Source organism: Schistocerca piceifrons, chromosome 6, assembly GCF_021461385.2.
Source record: "Schistocerca piceifrons isolate TAMUIC-IGC-003096 chromosome 6, iqSchPice1.1, whole genome shotgun sequence".
Taxonomy (NCBI): domain Eukaryota; kingdom Metazoa; phylum Arthropoda; class Insecta; order Orthoptera; family Acrididae; genus Schistocerca; species Schistocerca piceifrons.
This window is the reverse complement of record NC_060143.1, coordinates 63,411,476-63,427,617: the sequence shown is the minus strand read 5'-3', so window position 1 is coordinate 63,427,617 and position 16,142 is coordinate 63,411,476. Positions and strand designations below refer to the sequence as shown.

The 16,142-nt window shown below is 41.4% G+C and overlaps 1 protein-coding gene and 1 non-coding gene across 2 annotated transcripts in view; one reads left to right on the top strand and one right to left on the bottom strand.

Annotated features, from left to right (window-relative positions):
• LOC124802605 (phosphoenolpyruvate carboxykinase [GTP]-like) overlaps nt 1-16,142 on the top strand; it is a 140,012-nt gene that overhangs the window by 92,138 nt on the left and 31,732 nt on the right. The window lies entirely within an intron of this gene.
• Nucleotides 1,987-2,061, bottom strand: Trnas-cga. The gene has a single exon. It is a non-coding gene; the product is annotated as a tRNA-Ser (tRNA).

Sequence of the window (16,142 nt, the reverse complement as noted above, 5' to 3'; positions counted from 1 at the left end):
ATGTTATGTGGACATGTGTCCGGAAACGCTTAATTTCCATGTTAGAGCTCATTTTAGTTTCGTCAGTATGTACTGTACTTCCTCGATTCACCGCCAGGTGGTCCAATTGAAGGAAGGTAATGTTTGGGGGCATTTGAAAGCTCTTGTCTACGCATCCCCGGTACCAAATGTAGAGACTCTTCGTGCTCGTATTATGGACGCCATTCTCCAGGGCTGCATCAGCGCATCAGCGATTCCATGCGACGGAGGGTGGATGCATGTATCCTCGCTAACGGAGGACATTTTGAACATTTCCTGTAACAAAGTGTTTGAAGTCACGCTGGTACGTTCTGTTGCTGTGTGTTTCCATTCCATGAGTAATGTGATTTGAAGAGAAGTAATAAAATGAGCTCTAACATGGAAAGTAAGCGTTTCCGGACACATGTCTACATAACATATTTTCTTTCTTTGTGTGTGAGGAATGTTTCCTGAAAGTTTGGCCATACCTTTTTGTAACACCCTGTATACATCACAATGAAGCAGCTGTCACATGCTCAACATACACACTTGTCATCTTTAAAATCTGTGTATACTGAACAAGTGGGAGTTGTTTCGTTGTGATGGCAAATACTGAAGAAATCAGAGAAACTCGCAGCTACGCTTTCCTGGCTCGTTGACATCGCAAGTGAAGGCTTTTACATAGTAATTGAAGCCGTAATAATGAAGCTGTGCCGTTGAAATGTACATTAGGGTGATAAAACACTACGAAAAATTACAAGACGGATTTTATGGTTCAAATGGTTCTGAGCACTATGGGACTCAACTGCTGAGGTCATTAGTCCCCTAGAACTTAGAACTAGTTAAACCTAACTAACCTAAGGACATCACAAACATCCATGCCCGAGGCAGGATTCGAACCTGCGACCGTAGCGGTCTTGCGGTTCCAGACTGCAGCGCCTTTAACCGCACGGCCACTTCGGCCGGCGGATTTTATTATTGAGTCTTCCAATTATTATTGCATTTTTTAATTTTCAAAAAGTGTTCAAGCAGTTGTCGATAAGGGCTGTTCTGTCATAATTCGCTGGCTATTAATTGAGTATGCGGGAAAGCTTCTGGTGACGGTGTGTTTACTTTGCACTGCGTAAATTGCCAACAGAGAAAGCTCAGGACAATGTGGCCCTGTTCCATCGAATTTCGCAACACTCCTGCGGCGCACAGCCGCCTGCCAGGTGGCTAGTTGCCGTCGTGAAAGGGCAAAACTGTCCACAGGGTAACTGCCTCTTGCTGGCTTGCATAGCTTGCTCCACACAGCGCCTTTATGGCCACGTGTATGTCCTATTGTCTCCTAGGCCACATCTTGTTAAGCGCGCAGTAACAAAGATGACAATCGTTCCTTTCTCCCCTTCTCCTACCTGCAGAGGAGTTAAGATGAGCAGGGAAATGCCATTTTACCTCTAGACATCACGGGATGAGAAGTACCAGCACTCAGCTGGTCGACCACTCTGAGTAAGTAACGCTCACTTATCCAACTCCCGGGTGTAAGTTGATCAATTATTTGTTACATCATTTTACGTAGCTTTGTGTCTTCATTTTATATCACTCGCGAAAAAAGTTCTAAGGCAGTAGGGTAATGCTTCATTTGACTGCTATAATGGTGTTCATTCTTTTAACACAAGTCCACGTAGCCAATACGGTTACTCAGAAAATAACAATACCAGTTAATACCCAAAGTACCTTTTTTAAAAGTTTTATAACTGAGTGTAGCATAGCCGTACTTCCCTTTCGTTTCGTCCTTTGCTTACATACCTATGATGTCCTCCAGACACTGAGGTTATGTTGAATTTGTTGTTGTTCGATTGTTACTTCTCCATTATTTTAATGTGCCGTGGTACAGACCCTGCCCTTGAATCTAAATGTTTCTCCATCCAATTAACGAAAAGTCTCTTCTTTTGTTAATAGGTACTTTATTAACTCCAAGATCGAAACTTCCTGGCAGATTAAAACTGTTTACCGGACCGAGACTCGAACTCGGGACCTTTGCCTTTCGCGGGCAAGTGCTCTACCAACTGAGCTACCCAAGCACGACTCACGCCCCGTCCTCACAGCTTTAATTCCGCCAGTACCTCGTCTCCTACCTTCCAAACTTCACAGAAGGTAGGAGACGAGGTACTGGCGGAATTAAAGCTGTGAGGACGGGGCGTGAGTCGTGCTTGGGTAGTTCAGTTGGTAGAGCACTGGCCCGCGAAAGGCAAAGGTCCCGAGTTCGAGTCTCGGTCCGGCACACAGTTTTAATCTGCCAGGAAGTTTCATATAGCGCACACTCCGCTGTAGAGTGAAAATTTCATTCTAGAAACTCCAAGACCGGTTGCGACCTTTACAATCAATCCAATTTCAAGCAGATCTGAAACTGCCATTGTTCATCCGTAGTACGATGGATATGTAAATAGTTTCGTAACAGGGGATGGAAAAAAGAAGCTTTCATATTTATTGTACAAGTACAGAATCAGTGTATAACTTACATTACGCTGTTGACAAGTAACGTGAAACGATAAAAAAGTAAAGAGTTGATGGATTTAAAAAGCTATATTCCCAATGATACCGTGAGAGAAATGGGCTAGTGTGAGTAAAAAAACGGAGCATTTCGAAACATTAAAAGCAAAAAAGCGAAGGAACTTCTTTCCTCACAATGTCATTGGGTAAATAACTTTTAAACTTTTTAGTTTTTTATCGTTTTATGTTGCTTATTAAAAGCTCAACGTAAGTTATACATTCTTCCCGCACTTACACTATGGATACGTAAGCTTCGTTTCTCATCTCCTGTTATGTAAAACATTTAGATATGCATCGTATTATGCTCTAATAAGAGCGGTTTCACGTCCACTTGAAAATGGCCTGACTGTAAAGGCCGAAACTGGCCGTGAACTTAATAAGGAACCCATTAACAGATCAAGAGCCGGCCGCTGTGGTTGAGTAGTTCTAGGCGCTTCAGTCCGGAACGGCGCTACTGCTACGGTCGCAGGTTCGAATCCTGCCTCGGGCATAGATGTGTGTGATGTCGTTAGGTTTAAGTAGTTCTAAGTCTAGGGGACTGATGACCTCGGATATTAAGTCCCATAGTGCTTAGTCATTTGAACCAACCAAGCAAGAGGCCTTTCATTAGTTGAATACAGTTGCGGAATAACAGCATCTTGTGAATTAGGTATGGCAGTTACCGCTGAAACAACCGGTTTTAGGTAATTCCGTTTTTATCCTCTCCAGTTTTACTGTCGAAACCACATAAAATAATCCGTTTCTGAAATAATCGATGCTTAGTTTTTTATTGCAGTTATTTTAAGCAATAAACGAAGACACCAAATAAAGATTGAAAAATTCTAAGACTGTCTGACACTTTTGCATTATACGTTTCAAGATACGAAGAATCAAAATATCAAATAAAATAAGTAAATAAAAGGAAACTTAGTCCTTCCACCCTTTGCTGCTTTTCGCGGAAAGTAATGGGGGATTGAATACCATAAAAAACTGTCAGTATTCTCCTGCTTTTTGAATCTCTGCTCAAAATTCACTATTTGCACTCAATGCACTATCAGGGCATTCCGAATATCCGGTGTTAAAGCGTGACACTAAGGTTACATAAATCTATTTTTCATATCATGTTGTCCGTTTCCGAAGGCTAGAAGCCCCGTCTGATAGGCCACCCTACACTGTAACAGGTACAATAACACTGTCTCAGAAATGCTATACGGTACTTGATCTTATATCATGTTGTTCGTTTCTAACTATCGCCGGCCGTGGTGGCCGAGCGGTTCTAGGCGCTTCAGTCTGGAACCGCGCGACTGCTACGGTCGCAGATTCGAATCCTGTCTCGGGCATGGATGTGTGTGGTGTCCTTAGGTTAGTTAGGTTTAAGCAGTTCTAAGTTCTAGGTGACTGATGATCTCAGATGTTAAGTCCCATGGTGCTCAGAGCCATTTGAACCATTTTTTCTAACTATCGGCGTTATCATTATTAACGTCGCAGTGATCGCTTTTCTCATTCTCGATAATAATCCAATATTTCAAAGCAGTGGAAATAATAGGAATAAACATTACTCGTTTTTAAAAAAAGTGTCATGCAAAAACTAAAAATTTTAGTACCGCTGCAATATCAAACTGATGTCCGGTTTTGTACTCTGTTGTTATTTTAAAAAAATAAAACTGTTGCAACCACTACCATACAAATATAAAAAAAATACAGGTTATTTGTAACTAAAATACCTGTATAGAGTTTCACCGTCGGTTTTCCCCCATTCCTACTCTGAACAAAGAGAAACTGTCTTTTCTGTTCGTCGTAGTGCGACACTAATTTAGGTGAGATACTGTTAAATCAAAATAGATATTTGCCTGCAGTCACGAACTGACGCAGGAAACTGATATGAGGAAAGAGTAACGTTGATGGTACTTTCATCCCAACGAACTAGGTGACGCCCGGGCATACAGATATAGTTTTTTCGTGGTTGCCCTAAGCACACTAAAACAAAAGACGGATTGGTTCCTTTTCAAAAGGACACTGCCAATTTATTTTCTTCCAAACCAATCTTAGGCTCCGTTTCTTTCTTAGTCTCTTACTACTGAAACTTGTTGTTTGATAGCTTTTAAAGATTGAATGAAGAGTATCTAACGTTCATTGACAGTAAGTCTGCAGTTTCCACAAGAAATTTACGCCTTTTCAGTCTAATGCTCTAAACGTCAGGAATTTTATTATTTTATTATCATATCTTCCTCTCCCTCTCCCCCTCCCTCTCCCCCTCCGTCTCCCCCTCCCTCTCCCCCTCCGTCTCCCCCTCCCTCTCCCCCTCCGTCTCCCCCTCCCTCTCCCCCTCCGTCTCCCCCTCCGTCTCCCCCTCCCTCTCCCCCTCCCTCCCTCCCTCTCCCCCTCCCTCTCCCCCTCCCTCTCCCCCTCCCTCTCCCCCTCCCTCCCTCCCTCCCTCCCTCCCTCCCCTCCTTCCCTCCCTCCCTCGTGTTCCCCTCCCTCCCTTTTCTTCCACGTAGAGGAAGTTATCGTAATGATAAGGTATTTTCTCAGTTGCCATTGTAGCTTAGCTTTTGGGAAGTAATTAATTATTGTGAGTGGAGGAAAGTAAAGTACAACACATGAAACATCTGACTTGGCGAGCCGACACTGTAATTGGCATCAGATATTTTTGTTATGTATTTAGGGCTGTTAAACCAGAACACGAAGAATGTGCCATCAAACAAAACAATAAAATCTTACGAATTTTGCGACGATCGTCTATGGATATAGAGCAGTTTAAGGTGTCGTCAACGTCGCAGATGGCATAGACACGTAATTGAAAGAGATTTTGGATGAGTTACACTCCAATTCTTCTCTCTGGAGTGACAGCGAAAACCTAAAGCATGATAACCTGCCGGCAATTCGATACCAGTTGTATCCTAAAAGAACCAATGCCATATCTGATGCAGCGTGTTGCTTGGTTAGATATTTTGAAAGCTTGAGAGTTCGAAATTCAGATGTGTGTTACAAAATCTAATGCTCTTATGTGACACCAATTTCTACAGATGCTGTTTGTCTGTTAAGAAACAAACTATTCCCAAACCAGGAAATATTACTTGCGTTTATTATTTTAGGGTAATGCATTTTATGTTAAGATGGTAAGATGCAGCTGAGATGGTTAATATTTTTCGTTACATAGATGTTTTGACCAACAGCATGTCGTCTAAAAATGGACGTGCTGGCCCGAAACAGGTTATGGCACTAAAATAAAACGTTTAAGAAGTTTTTGTGGTTGGTTGCGTCATTCACCAACTATCATTAACGGCAGCGGAGTTCACAAGATCCAGAATGAGTAAAAAAACATAAAATACTGTTGTGCTTCAAAGACCTTCAAAAATTATTAGACAGTTGACCATGAGCATCTGCTCGAGCGGGCAAACTGTAGTGTGTTGCCTACGAAGCCTTAAATAAACGTGTACACGTGCTGTTGCAGGTTGAAGCAAGGACAGGGGCAAGATTCCGAAAAGATCACCAGCAAAACGCGAGTCTCTGGTAACAACAAAGGAAACATTCACCATTTACATGCAGACGGATTTCTTAATTTTCACTTTTCCATTAACAGATTGCAAAAGTGCTTTGAAAGTTTCGGGTAAAAACATGTCAACACCACTCTTTCACATCGCAGCTGATGCCGCTGTTTCACTTGATATACCGAAAAGCAACTATCTTTAACTGTGGATAAATGCAAAATAGTATCCATATACAAGAAGAAAAAACTTGACAGTATCCAACTAAATTTTCTCATTTTGAGAAGACCGAAGGATCGATCTGTTTTACTTGCAAAAAACATTAAACAGCCGAGATCGCATAAATATTTCTTTAGTTAAAACAATCAGTTTCGACAGACTTTGCTGTTATCTTAAGATCTTGACCAGTCAGTTGTACCTTATACGCCGTTCAAAGTGCATTTTTAATTATTAGAACAAGTCTAGCTTATTTAAACACATGTGCTACTGTGTGTTGTGATGTAACAAGCATGTGTGTGTGTGTGTGTGTGTGTGTGTGTGTGTGTGTGTGTGTGTGTGTGTGGACATTTGCGCCAGGTGCTTTATGTTTTTATACGTTTTAGTTACGACAAATTTTTCATAATGTGTCGATTTTTATCCAGGTGACAACTTGGCGTGAGGTCCAAAGTAAAATGAACACGTTTCAAAACAAAACGATTAAGACTTGAAGATGTCAGCAAAGTCTGTCGGAACAGATTTCTTGAAATAAATGAATATTTATGCGACCTTGGCTGTTGGACGTTTGTAGTTTGATAATATCAGGTTACAACAATCGTGGTCAACTTATAGTGTCTATCATATTGTCTAATATCCACTGTATCACACTATGGAGCGACATGAAGGGTAACGAACACGTCCGTAGCAGGAGAGATGGCGACTGGAATATTTGTCTTTTCCGAGCGAATTCAAATAAAGTGTACAGGAAACTACATGTTCTAAGAGTACGTTCCACTGTTCCATCGTTTGGAGTCAGTAAGCAGCAAAATACAACAGGATCGTATAAGCTTGACATGGTCCACATGCAAGCGTAACATGTACTCCAGGACGCTAAATAGGAATCTTTTTTTTTTTAAAAAAAAAAAAAAGGCGTTTGCTCTTCAAAAATTATGTTTGTAAATTTAAAGAACTGTAACTGAAGGTAGACACATCAACAACTCTACAACATCAGTGTAAATTTCGCGTAGGGGAAACGACAATAATGTGGAGATTAACGTTCGTGGGGAGGCTTTTACAGCTGCTTTTCCATCGTTCTCCGCGCGAGTGGAGCATCGCAGGGAGTGTGAGAACATTGGTGTAAGGCACTCTCCGCCAAGCACTTTATTCTGGGATGAGTGGAGTATTCTTGGAACCATGGATTATTAAATGAAGTTGAATGCAGGTCCCCCAGGGAGGTGAGCTTCCCAGCTGGCACCTAGGAAAAGCCGTCCGCAGTGAATCAGTCGGCGCCGTGACGTCGTAGCTGCCTGAGTGGCGCCGCCGTGTCTGCCGGCGGCTAGCCGATGACGTCACACGACGACCGCGTTTCACGTCACACGAAGCAAGCCTGACGAACGGGCTGCATAGCTACAGGCGGACAGCACAGAGGTAGCGCCGCTTCTCACTACCCGTCTCTAGGTCTTCGATAATGCGAATAAATGTACAAAACATGTTTTGTAGCACGTGCTCTACAGTTCTCATATATTTACAGAAATTGACATTACCATCATAAGCTTCTTTTATTGAATAAACCGATGTAAAAATACGTTACTAACACCTTGGCTGGGTAAGTTAACACGTAAAATGTCATATCCAAGTTAGTAGTTGCCTTCGTCAATAAAATTAACATCAAAACCTGAGAGTAAATACTATTCATTCTAAAGATGTAAACTATAAGTCGAAGCAATCAATCGACTTCTAATTCACATTTCAAGAACGAACAGCACTCGGTTTTAAGTTTTGTTGTAAATCTTCCTGACAAAGACAAGAACTAACTTGAATATACACTTTATGTACTAATCTAGCCTACCAAGATATTATTATTTTCATTATTCGTCGATTTGAAAATGGTATTTTTTACCGAAGCCAATCGACCATAAGAGACTTACGGTGGTAATATGGATTTCTTAGAATGCTTGTTACTTTCTCTTGGCGAAATGTAAAGTGGCACGACAAATGTCTCAATACCAGTGATAACTATCCGCATGTGTAGCTCAAACACTACTGTTTCCATTCCAATAAATGTTTCATGGAAACTACGCTCTCTTTCTCGTTAGAGTTATTGGTACGTTTCCTGCTCACTACATCGTCACATATCTGTACCACATAATGAACGTTATGGTAAAATTAGAGAAAAACCAGGCCTCAAGGACGCTTACGTAAAGTTGCCCTTCCCAAACGTCATTCACGTATGGAGCGGGAAGAGTGCAAAATGACACTTTTTAAAAATGCGGTGGCTTGCGAAATACTGATGTAGACCATGTCATAAACTCAGTGTAGCTAGTATGTCATCATGCGCCATTGCGTCAAAGACCGTTGTTTACAGAAAACAAGCGAAGTATTTTCACACACGAATGTGAAGCAACGGGTCAGGTTCGTAGCATATGACGCGCGAGATAAAGCGAATGGAAAGAAGTGCCATCTGCTCTTGCACAAACTCTTGCGGTGTACTTTAGATAAGTATTCTTTCGATCGACATTGTCAGATTATCGAAATAGTGTTTACGCTTGTCTCTGTAAACACGTCTTTCGATTACACACGACCTCTCACTGGTTGGTAACGGGAGAATTTAAGTGGGGCCAATAGGATTTAATTCGTTTTACTCCAAATTTAGCAGTCTTGGGGGTAGTAGAAGTTTAAAAATAACTTCATGTTTTCTGAAACTTCGAGAACGAGCTATAATTCTGTCCTAATCTGTGACGAACAGGAGAACTTCGATGACGTGTGAAAATGTAGGGATATAGACTGAAACTGCACATCTTTATGAGACACGCTAGTATAGATCGCGCAGCAATAATGGTGACTATATGGTTTGGCCAGGATGATCATGTTGAATCATACTTCGCTTGGTTGTACATACTGATGAAAACTTGAACTGGAATAAGCAGGTCACTAAGCTTCCCAAACAATTAAGTGCAGCTACTGTTGCTCTTCGCACTATTGATAATTTGGGAAGAAAGTATCAATCTACTGACATGTTTCGCATGTTTCCACTCACTGTCGTACGAAATAATTTTCTGGAGAAACGTACCACTTAGAAACGAAGTGTTGACTGCACAAAAGCGGGCAGTAAGAATAATATGTGGTGGTTACCCACGGACGTCATGACGGGATACCTCTTCCAGAGCTATGCATTTTAACTGCGCCATCACAATACATATATGCGTTAATGAAATTCGTCATAATCAATCACAATTTGAAAAGAACATTGCTGTACATACCTACAGCACTAGAGGGGAAAAGGATCGTTACTACCCATTGTTAAAGCTGTCAGTGGCTCAGAAAGGAGTTGCATACGCAGCAACAAAAAATTTTGATAATTTTTCCAATAACAAAGCTGCCTGACAGGTAGTGAAGTAAGTTTTGAATCTAATTTAAAATCGTCTCCTGTTCCATTGATGAATTTCTACTTGAAAGCTAGTAGCCATTAAAAAAATTTAAGTGTATTTGCATGAATAGAACTAATAATGTGTTCATTAATGTAAATACTAATCTTGTTTATATATCCTGTAAACTGACACGTTGCACATCATTTCGCTAATAGAATCGTTCAAATACTATCGGAACATGTTACTATCTAAGAGATTTGATTAAAAATTGTCATATGTTGTATTTGGATTATTACCTAACACAGAAGACGAAGAAGTGATGCTGGTAGCTAACATTGTTCTCTCGCCTTTTGTTTGCTCTCGTCGTAAAAAATTTCCACTCGTCTTACGTGAAAACAGCTGCAATGATAGATACACCTCAGGGCAATGGCAACTAAGCGCGTCCCCTCGTTCTGGGTACAGAGCCTGTCATCTCTGATTGTACGATGCTACTCCATTCGGCGGGAATATTGAATATGGGACGCGGTTGCATGTTGGTCTTTCCACGGTGCAGAGTCAATCATGATATGCCGGCAAATGGGAGCATGTAACATAATGTTCGTGTTTTGTTGCTTGATAAAGTCCCATGGGGGAGAAATTAGTAATCGCTAATGAAATAAAGTTTGTTCCAAATAATAAAAATGAAAAAGGTCTATTGTAGGAAAAAGACTTTCTTCAGGCAAGACGTAGGCGTTAGCTAGGGTAGGGCTCTGACTTTCAGATTTTTTGGACTGTTTCATATTGACTCGTTCCAGCCTGTACGACATTTTATGAAACCAGTTGCTCGCTGGAAGTCTCAGTCTCTTGGTAGACCTTGTATCACGCTGGTGAAGCTATACGAGAAAGCCCCTTCAGTTGTAAAGTGCAGTCGGGACTACCTAGCTCAAGGGTTATTTCCTGAGACCGAAAACTCGGGGTGGGAAAAACCGACCAGTTAAAAGCGATACCGGTATTTTAGGGCTGATAATCGGTATTTTTGGATATTTGTTTGTTCTCGGTTGTAACAGGTTGCTTTTATTTTCTGTTAATAACTACGTTAAAACATCAGCAAATCAGTTTGCCATAGCAATAGTGTTTAAATTTTTTGTTTTCAAATAAAACTTTTTTGAAATGTAATGTTTATTCGTAAACTTTCCATTGCTTTGAATTATTGGATTATTATAGAAATTGGCAAAAGTGATTAGCACTATTTCGATAACAGCTCGTACAGTTAGAGACCAGTAACAAACAAATGACATAACAATTGGTACAGCGCTGCAAAGACATTGTACCAATTGCAGTGTTGCCTATTAGACGGTACGCGTGCATGTGCGGTGTGCAAGAGCCTATACGGTGGTTTCTTGCTGTCGTCCTTGGACATCAGTTGTGTTGCAAAATGTTACCACCCCAAGTTTGGAAATATTTTATGAAGTGCGGTAGCAATGAAGTAGAATGCTTCATTTGCTTTGAAAGATTAAAAACTGGAGGGGACACAACAAACTTCAGACATCAGATAAAACAGATATCCACACCGTTCCTTGCCAGAGAAGGTAAATTTGGTTGATGTACCTATAATTTTACTGACTTGCTATAAACTTGGAATAACAACTCAACCTATAATTTTGTCGTTGCTTCAGGGTTAAAAACTGATACCATCCGAAAGTAACGATGCAGGGACGTCATCGTCTTGTGACCTTTCGCTCTGGCTGTCGCCGCGTCCGTTTCCTTAACCTTCGCAGTCTTTGCTGGAGACAGTGAGACCAATTTCTGCCGCAGCCTCAACCACGTATCGACCGTGATCTCCGACTCCATCACCTTAATTAGAAATTATCAATCTTTGCTCGAGGTGTACGATTATTAGTAGAAGTAACAGCAATCAGAAACCGAAAATAGATTATTTCAGAAACCGGTTGTTTTTAGCAGTTTCAACGGCAAAGTTAAACTGGAGGCGAAAAGAACCGGTGTAACTGAAAACGGTTTCTTTCAGCGATAACCACCATCCTTACCGTTAACCTTTGCGCCGTTCAAGCACGAGAGGAAGTGTAATAACGCGTTTTGGCTATTGATATTATTGCAGTTACAAGATCAGTTTTTTCTACAAATACTTTTGATTTCACGATCCAACCCTCGATGTTCGCATGTGATCTGTTAGAGCTTCAGTGTCACTTGTTTTGAAATCTGTTGATGTTTTCCGTTCACTGTTTTAATGTAAAATTCAATTCATTATCAATATATTACGAATCTAGACTTTTTACTCTCTTTTGAACACAATAATGCATAACCAGCCACTGCAAATATGAAATATTTGACTGCATCTTGGTCCAGAATAAAAAAGACAATAGGAACTGAAGTTATTTCTCCGTTTATTTACATATTTTATTATTATTTACTATTTATTACTAATCACTGTGCGGGTACAATGTCCTCTTGCGAGACGCGCACATTTTAGATGTGTGAATTATTTTTTCATACTTATGAGAATCTTACTTAAAAATGTATGTATCGGCCTTCAGAAAAGAATCTGAAATGCTCGCCTCCTCTTAAAATGCACTGACGCACTGTCATAAGAACACAATGTACATTTGTAACAGATTTCTTACTACGAGTCTTAGGGAACGCAAGCCATACTTTCTCCTTGGGATACAAAATATCACAAAATTCAGAGTTCAGATCATTTGCATTCACTACCGATCCGATAGCAGCTAGCCAGAAAAAATATTAAAAGTACATAACCACTGGGAAAACATAATTGTATCAGTTCATCAAACAATTCCATGTTTTGCGCATGATTGAGAAGTTAGGTTGATTCTCACGACTAAAGTAATTTCACAAAGGCCAGTCCCATGAGCTTGCATGTTCCTAAAACAGATGAAGTACCAAAAATGCGAATGTTTACTTCTGAAAGAGAGAAGGTGAATCATTCCCATTTACTTTTGCCTCAGCATTACCTTATGTAATAGGCGTTTCTAGTGTTAATATGGTATACGAGGGTTGACTGAAAAGCAATGCCTCCACCTTCGTAACTCTTCAACAGTTGGCAGCATTGGCATGAGGCAAGTACTGGCTTGTTCCGTAGCCTCTTCTCTACAGCTCCAGTTGGCGGGAAGCCTTAGCATTGAAGGGTTGCGGCTGGTACTGGCGGAGGTTCGAGCCCTCCCTCGGGCATGGGTGTGTGTGTTTGTCCTTAGGATAATTTAGGTCAATTAGTGTGTAAGCTTAGGGACTGATGACCTTAGCAGTTAAGTCCCATAAGATTTCACACACATTTGAAGGGTTGTGTTGTTACAGTGTAAAGTATGGAACCCTGCACAGACGGTCGGTCAGTGCGATTTAAGCAACGTGCAGTCATTGAATTCTTGAGACCAGAAGGTGCCACTCCAAAGGAGATTGATCAGAGAATGAAAGCAGCGTATGGTGATTGTGTTGATGTGAGTACTGTGCGTCTTCATTCTCGTAACGCGAGAGGAGTTCATGGCAAATTTAAAGTCTGTGCGCTTTCATTTCAAGAGTCAACATCCGGGGTACCCACCGTGCCCGGACCTTCAGATAGCTAAGCAAATCAATAATGTGACCCACACGTTCTTGTGAAATGCCGATTTTGTTTGCAATTTCTGAGTGATACGACGATCGTCCTGAATCAATCTGTCAACATTTTGCTTGTGAAACTCGGTGGTTGCTGTCACAGAACGTCCGACTCGTTCGTCACGCAGGTCAGATGTTGCCGCCTCAACATCTTTAAACTTACTCGCCCAACGACGCACAATACTCACATCATCACTGTCACTATAAACTGCTTTCATTCTCTGATGAATCTCCTTTGGGGTGACACCTCCTATCAAGAATTCAATGACTGCACGTTTCTTAAATCGCATTGACCGACCGTCTGCGCAGGGTTCCATGCTTTACACTGTAACAACACAACCGTTCAGTAATAGGCTTCCCGCCAACTGGAGCTGTAGGGAAGAGGATACAGAACAAGCCAGTACCTGCCGCATACCAATGCTGCCAACTGTTGAAGAATAACAAAGGTGGACGCATTACTTTACAGTCAACCCTCGTGTATTTTCCGCAAGCTCCTTACGGTCTATATAGTAATGCGTCTAACTCAGACTAAGTTGCAATGCATTGATCTATTTTTCTACTATTTATGAAAGTACACTCCGACGCCGAACAGATTAACGTGGGAATTCGAACCCCGATACCTGCTTGTTTCAAACTTCGAGATGGCCCACGAAGCATGTAGATTGTTGTGAACTATCCGTGAAAAGCAGACAAGATAGCGCATATGTAGAATCTACGTACAACTGCAATGGTATTCCCATATTCCGGATTATAAAACTGACAGTCAATGTACAAGTTTATTCGAGTGTCTGCTTTCCTGAAGCCACTGGGTACTCTCATCTGAGGCAAAACGTCATTTCATTCACTTCGTTCACGAGCACAGATTAGATAGGTGGTCACTGAGGCGGTGGATGATTCCACGTGTTTCACTTTCCTGGCAACAGAAAACACATCTCTTATCTGGCGATATCAGTCTACAAACATATAAAAAGCTGCTGGCGCCTGGTATACCTACCAAACACGTGCCCGTGACGTGATAAAATCCATCAGCCGATTTCGGAAAGACGTACTACCGACGTAACGGCGATACAGAAAAGTATTGGCGTATTTACCTACAGGAGTGCGTCGCAGTTCAATAGGTGAAGCTATGACCAAGTTAGACGACTCTATGGTTAATACTTTCGAATAGTTAGGAGAAGCAGGGCCCTGTTTTAGGCTTCCTGTGGTTTCTGTAAATCGTTGAGGGCCAATGTCGAAGTTGTTCCTCTGAATAGTAAACTGTCGGTTTTGTTCTCCTTTTGCGATCAGGTCGAGATTAGATTGTCTCTCTGTAATCATCCCATCGTCGTGTAAGTATATTTCTTTTTTCAATGGCTCCCTTATGGAAAAATCATCGTTACATTAATAAATCGGTAACCAGTGAAGCTACAAGCAATATAGATAAAAGTAATCGCCTTTTATGTACGTTATGAACTGCCTGAAAGCTTTCCGGTATTACTTTCTTCGTGCTGAGGGTGCAGATAACGTGGCAGCAACGTACAGCTTGAACTACACGAATGTTAGCAGTACACCACCTCGGCCGCAAATGAAATGTCTTGAATAACGTCACTGGTTTCGGAATAACGTCACTGGTTTCGGAATGTGTTCATCCTTTCTTCGCAAAATACAATCTGCATACGATTAAGGGAGCGCTCGCAACTCTCACATCATACTCATATTTTAGCAGACAGGCTTGCCAGCTCGTAAGAGGAACGTCATTGGCGTCCACAATTCCTACATCTAACACTAGTGCCTCTAGCAGTTTTCGTAACGTACTCAAAAGTTTGAGTTTTTCAAAGGCAATTGAGAACACAAAAACGAAGCAAAAATCTAATGTTTCCTGCTTGGACTCTTCCTTGCCATTCCCTTTTGTTTCGTTGTTAATTGCCATTAAAATATTTTTTAAGGCCATCGTTTTGTAAAATTTCATTAAGGCTGATGATGTTTCGAGTGACAGTGACCTATCTAATGCTGAAAGGGCCAATGCAGTAAGAGCTCGAAGAAAGCGTCTGAGATTTCTTAGCTCTTTTGCCAGCAAGTTAGTCCACAAAGGTGATAGCCACCTAGCCTCTGAGATGGCAAATTCTCGTTTTCTAACACCTAAAAACCAGATCGTTTCAGATAAGAGGAATGAAAAACAAAAGCTAAACTCCGCCCGAAGGCGTCACTGGATGCGGATATGGAAGGGCATGTAGTCAGCACACCGCTCTCCCGGCCGTATGTCAGTTTACGAGACCGGAGCCGCTACTTCTCAATCAAGTAGCTCCTCGGTTTGTCTCACAAGGGGTAAGTGCTCCCTGACAAACTCGGGAAGACCAAAGACGGGAATTCGAACAGTTCAGTAAGCTATCCTTTCTTATGAGTGGATAAAAAATTACGCTTCTCACAAGCTTCGAAAGAACACAGTACTCAATTCTGTAATGTAGTTCGGCTAAGCAAAGTGTGTGGCCGATAGTGAAGATGGTTCTAACAAGCGATGCGATGCCACGCGAGAGTTGGGTACTCATCACGCAAGGAAAATGTAACGGTCGATATTATTCTCCTCTGTCACGTAGGAATGCAAACGTATAAGGAGCGAAGGCATTTTCGGATAACTTGGCACAAAGAAGAAAATATTGACAATAAATCACACACACACACACACACACACACACACACACACACACAAAATCTTTTAGTAAATAGAAATCAAGCATCATCGTCATGATCTTGATGTTAGTCGGCAGCATGTGCAGTAACTGGAGACGATGGATCCTCTAATTTCCACCCTCTCATCCTCATTTAATTTTCCATGTTTCCCCTACATGTCTTCAAGGTAGTACCTACCATGAGGCCAAAGACTTCATGGAAGTTCCTGCCATAGGGCCAACGCCTACTACATCACATTCCCATACTTGTCAAACTAGACCTATAACTATACAAATGCCTCTGTGGATCAATTATATTTTTTGTTCTTAAACTGAAA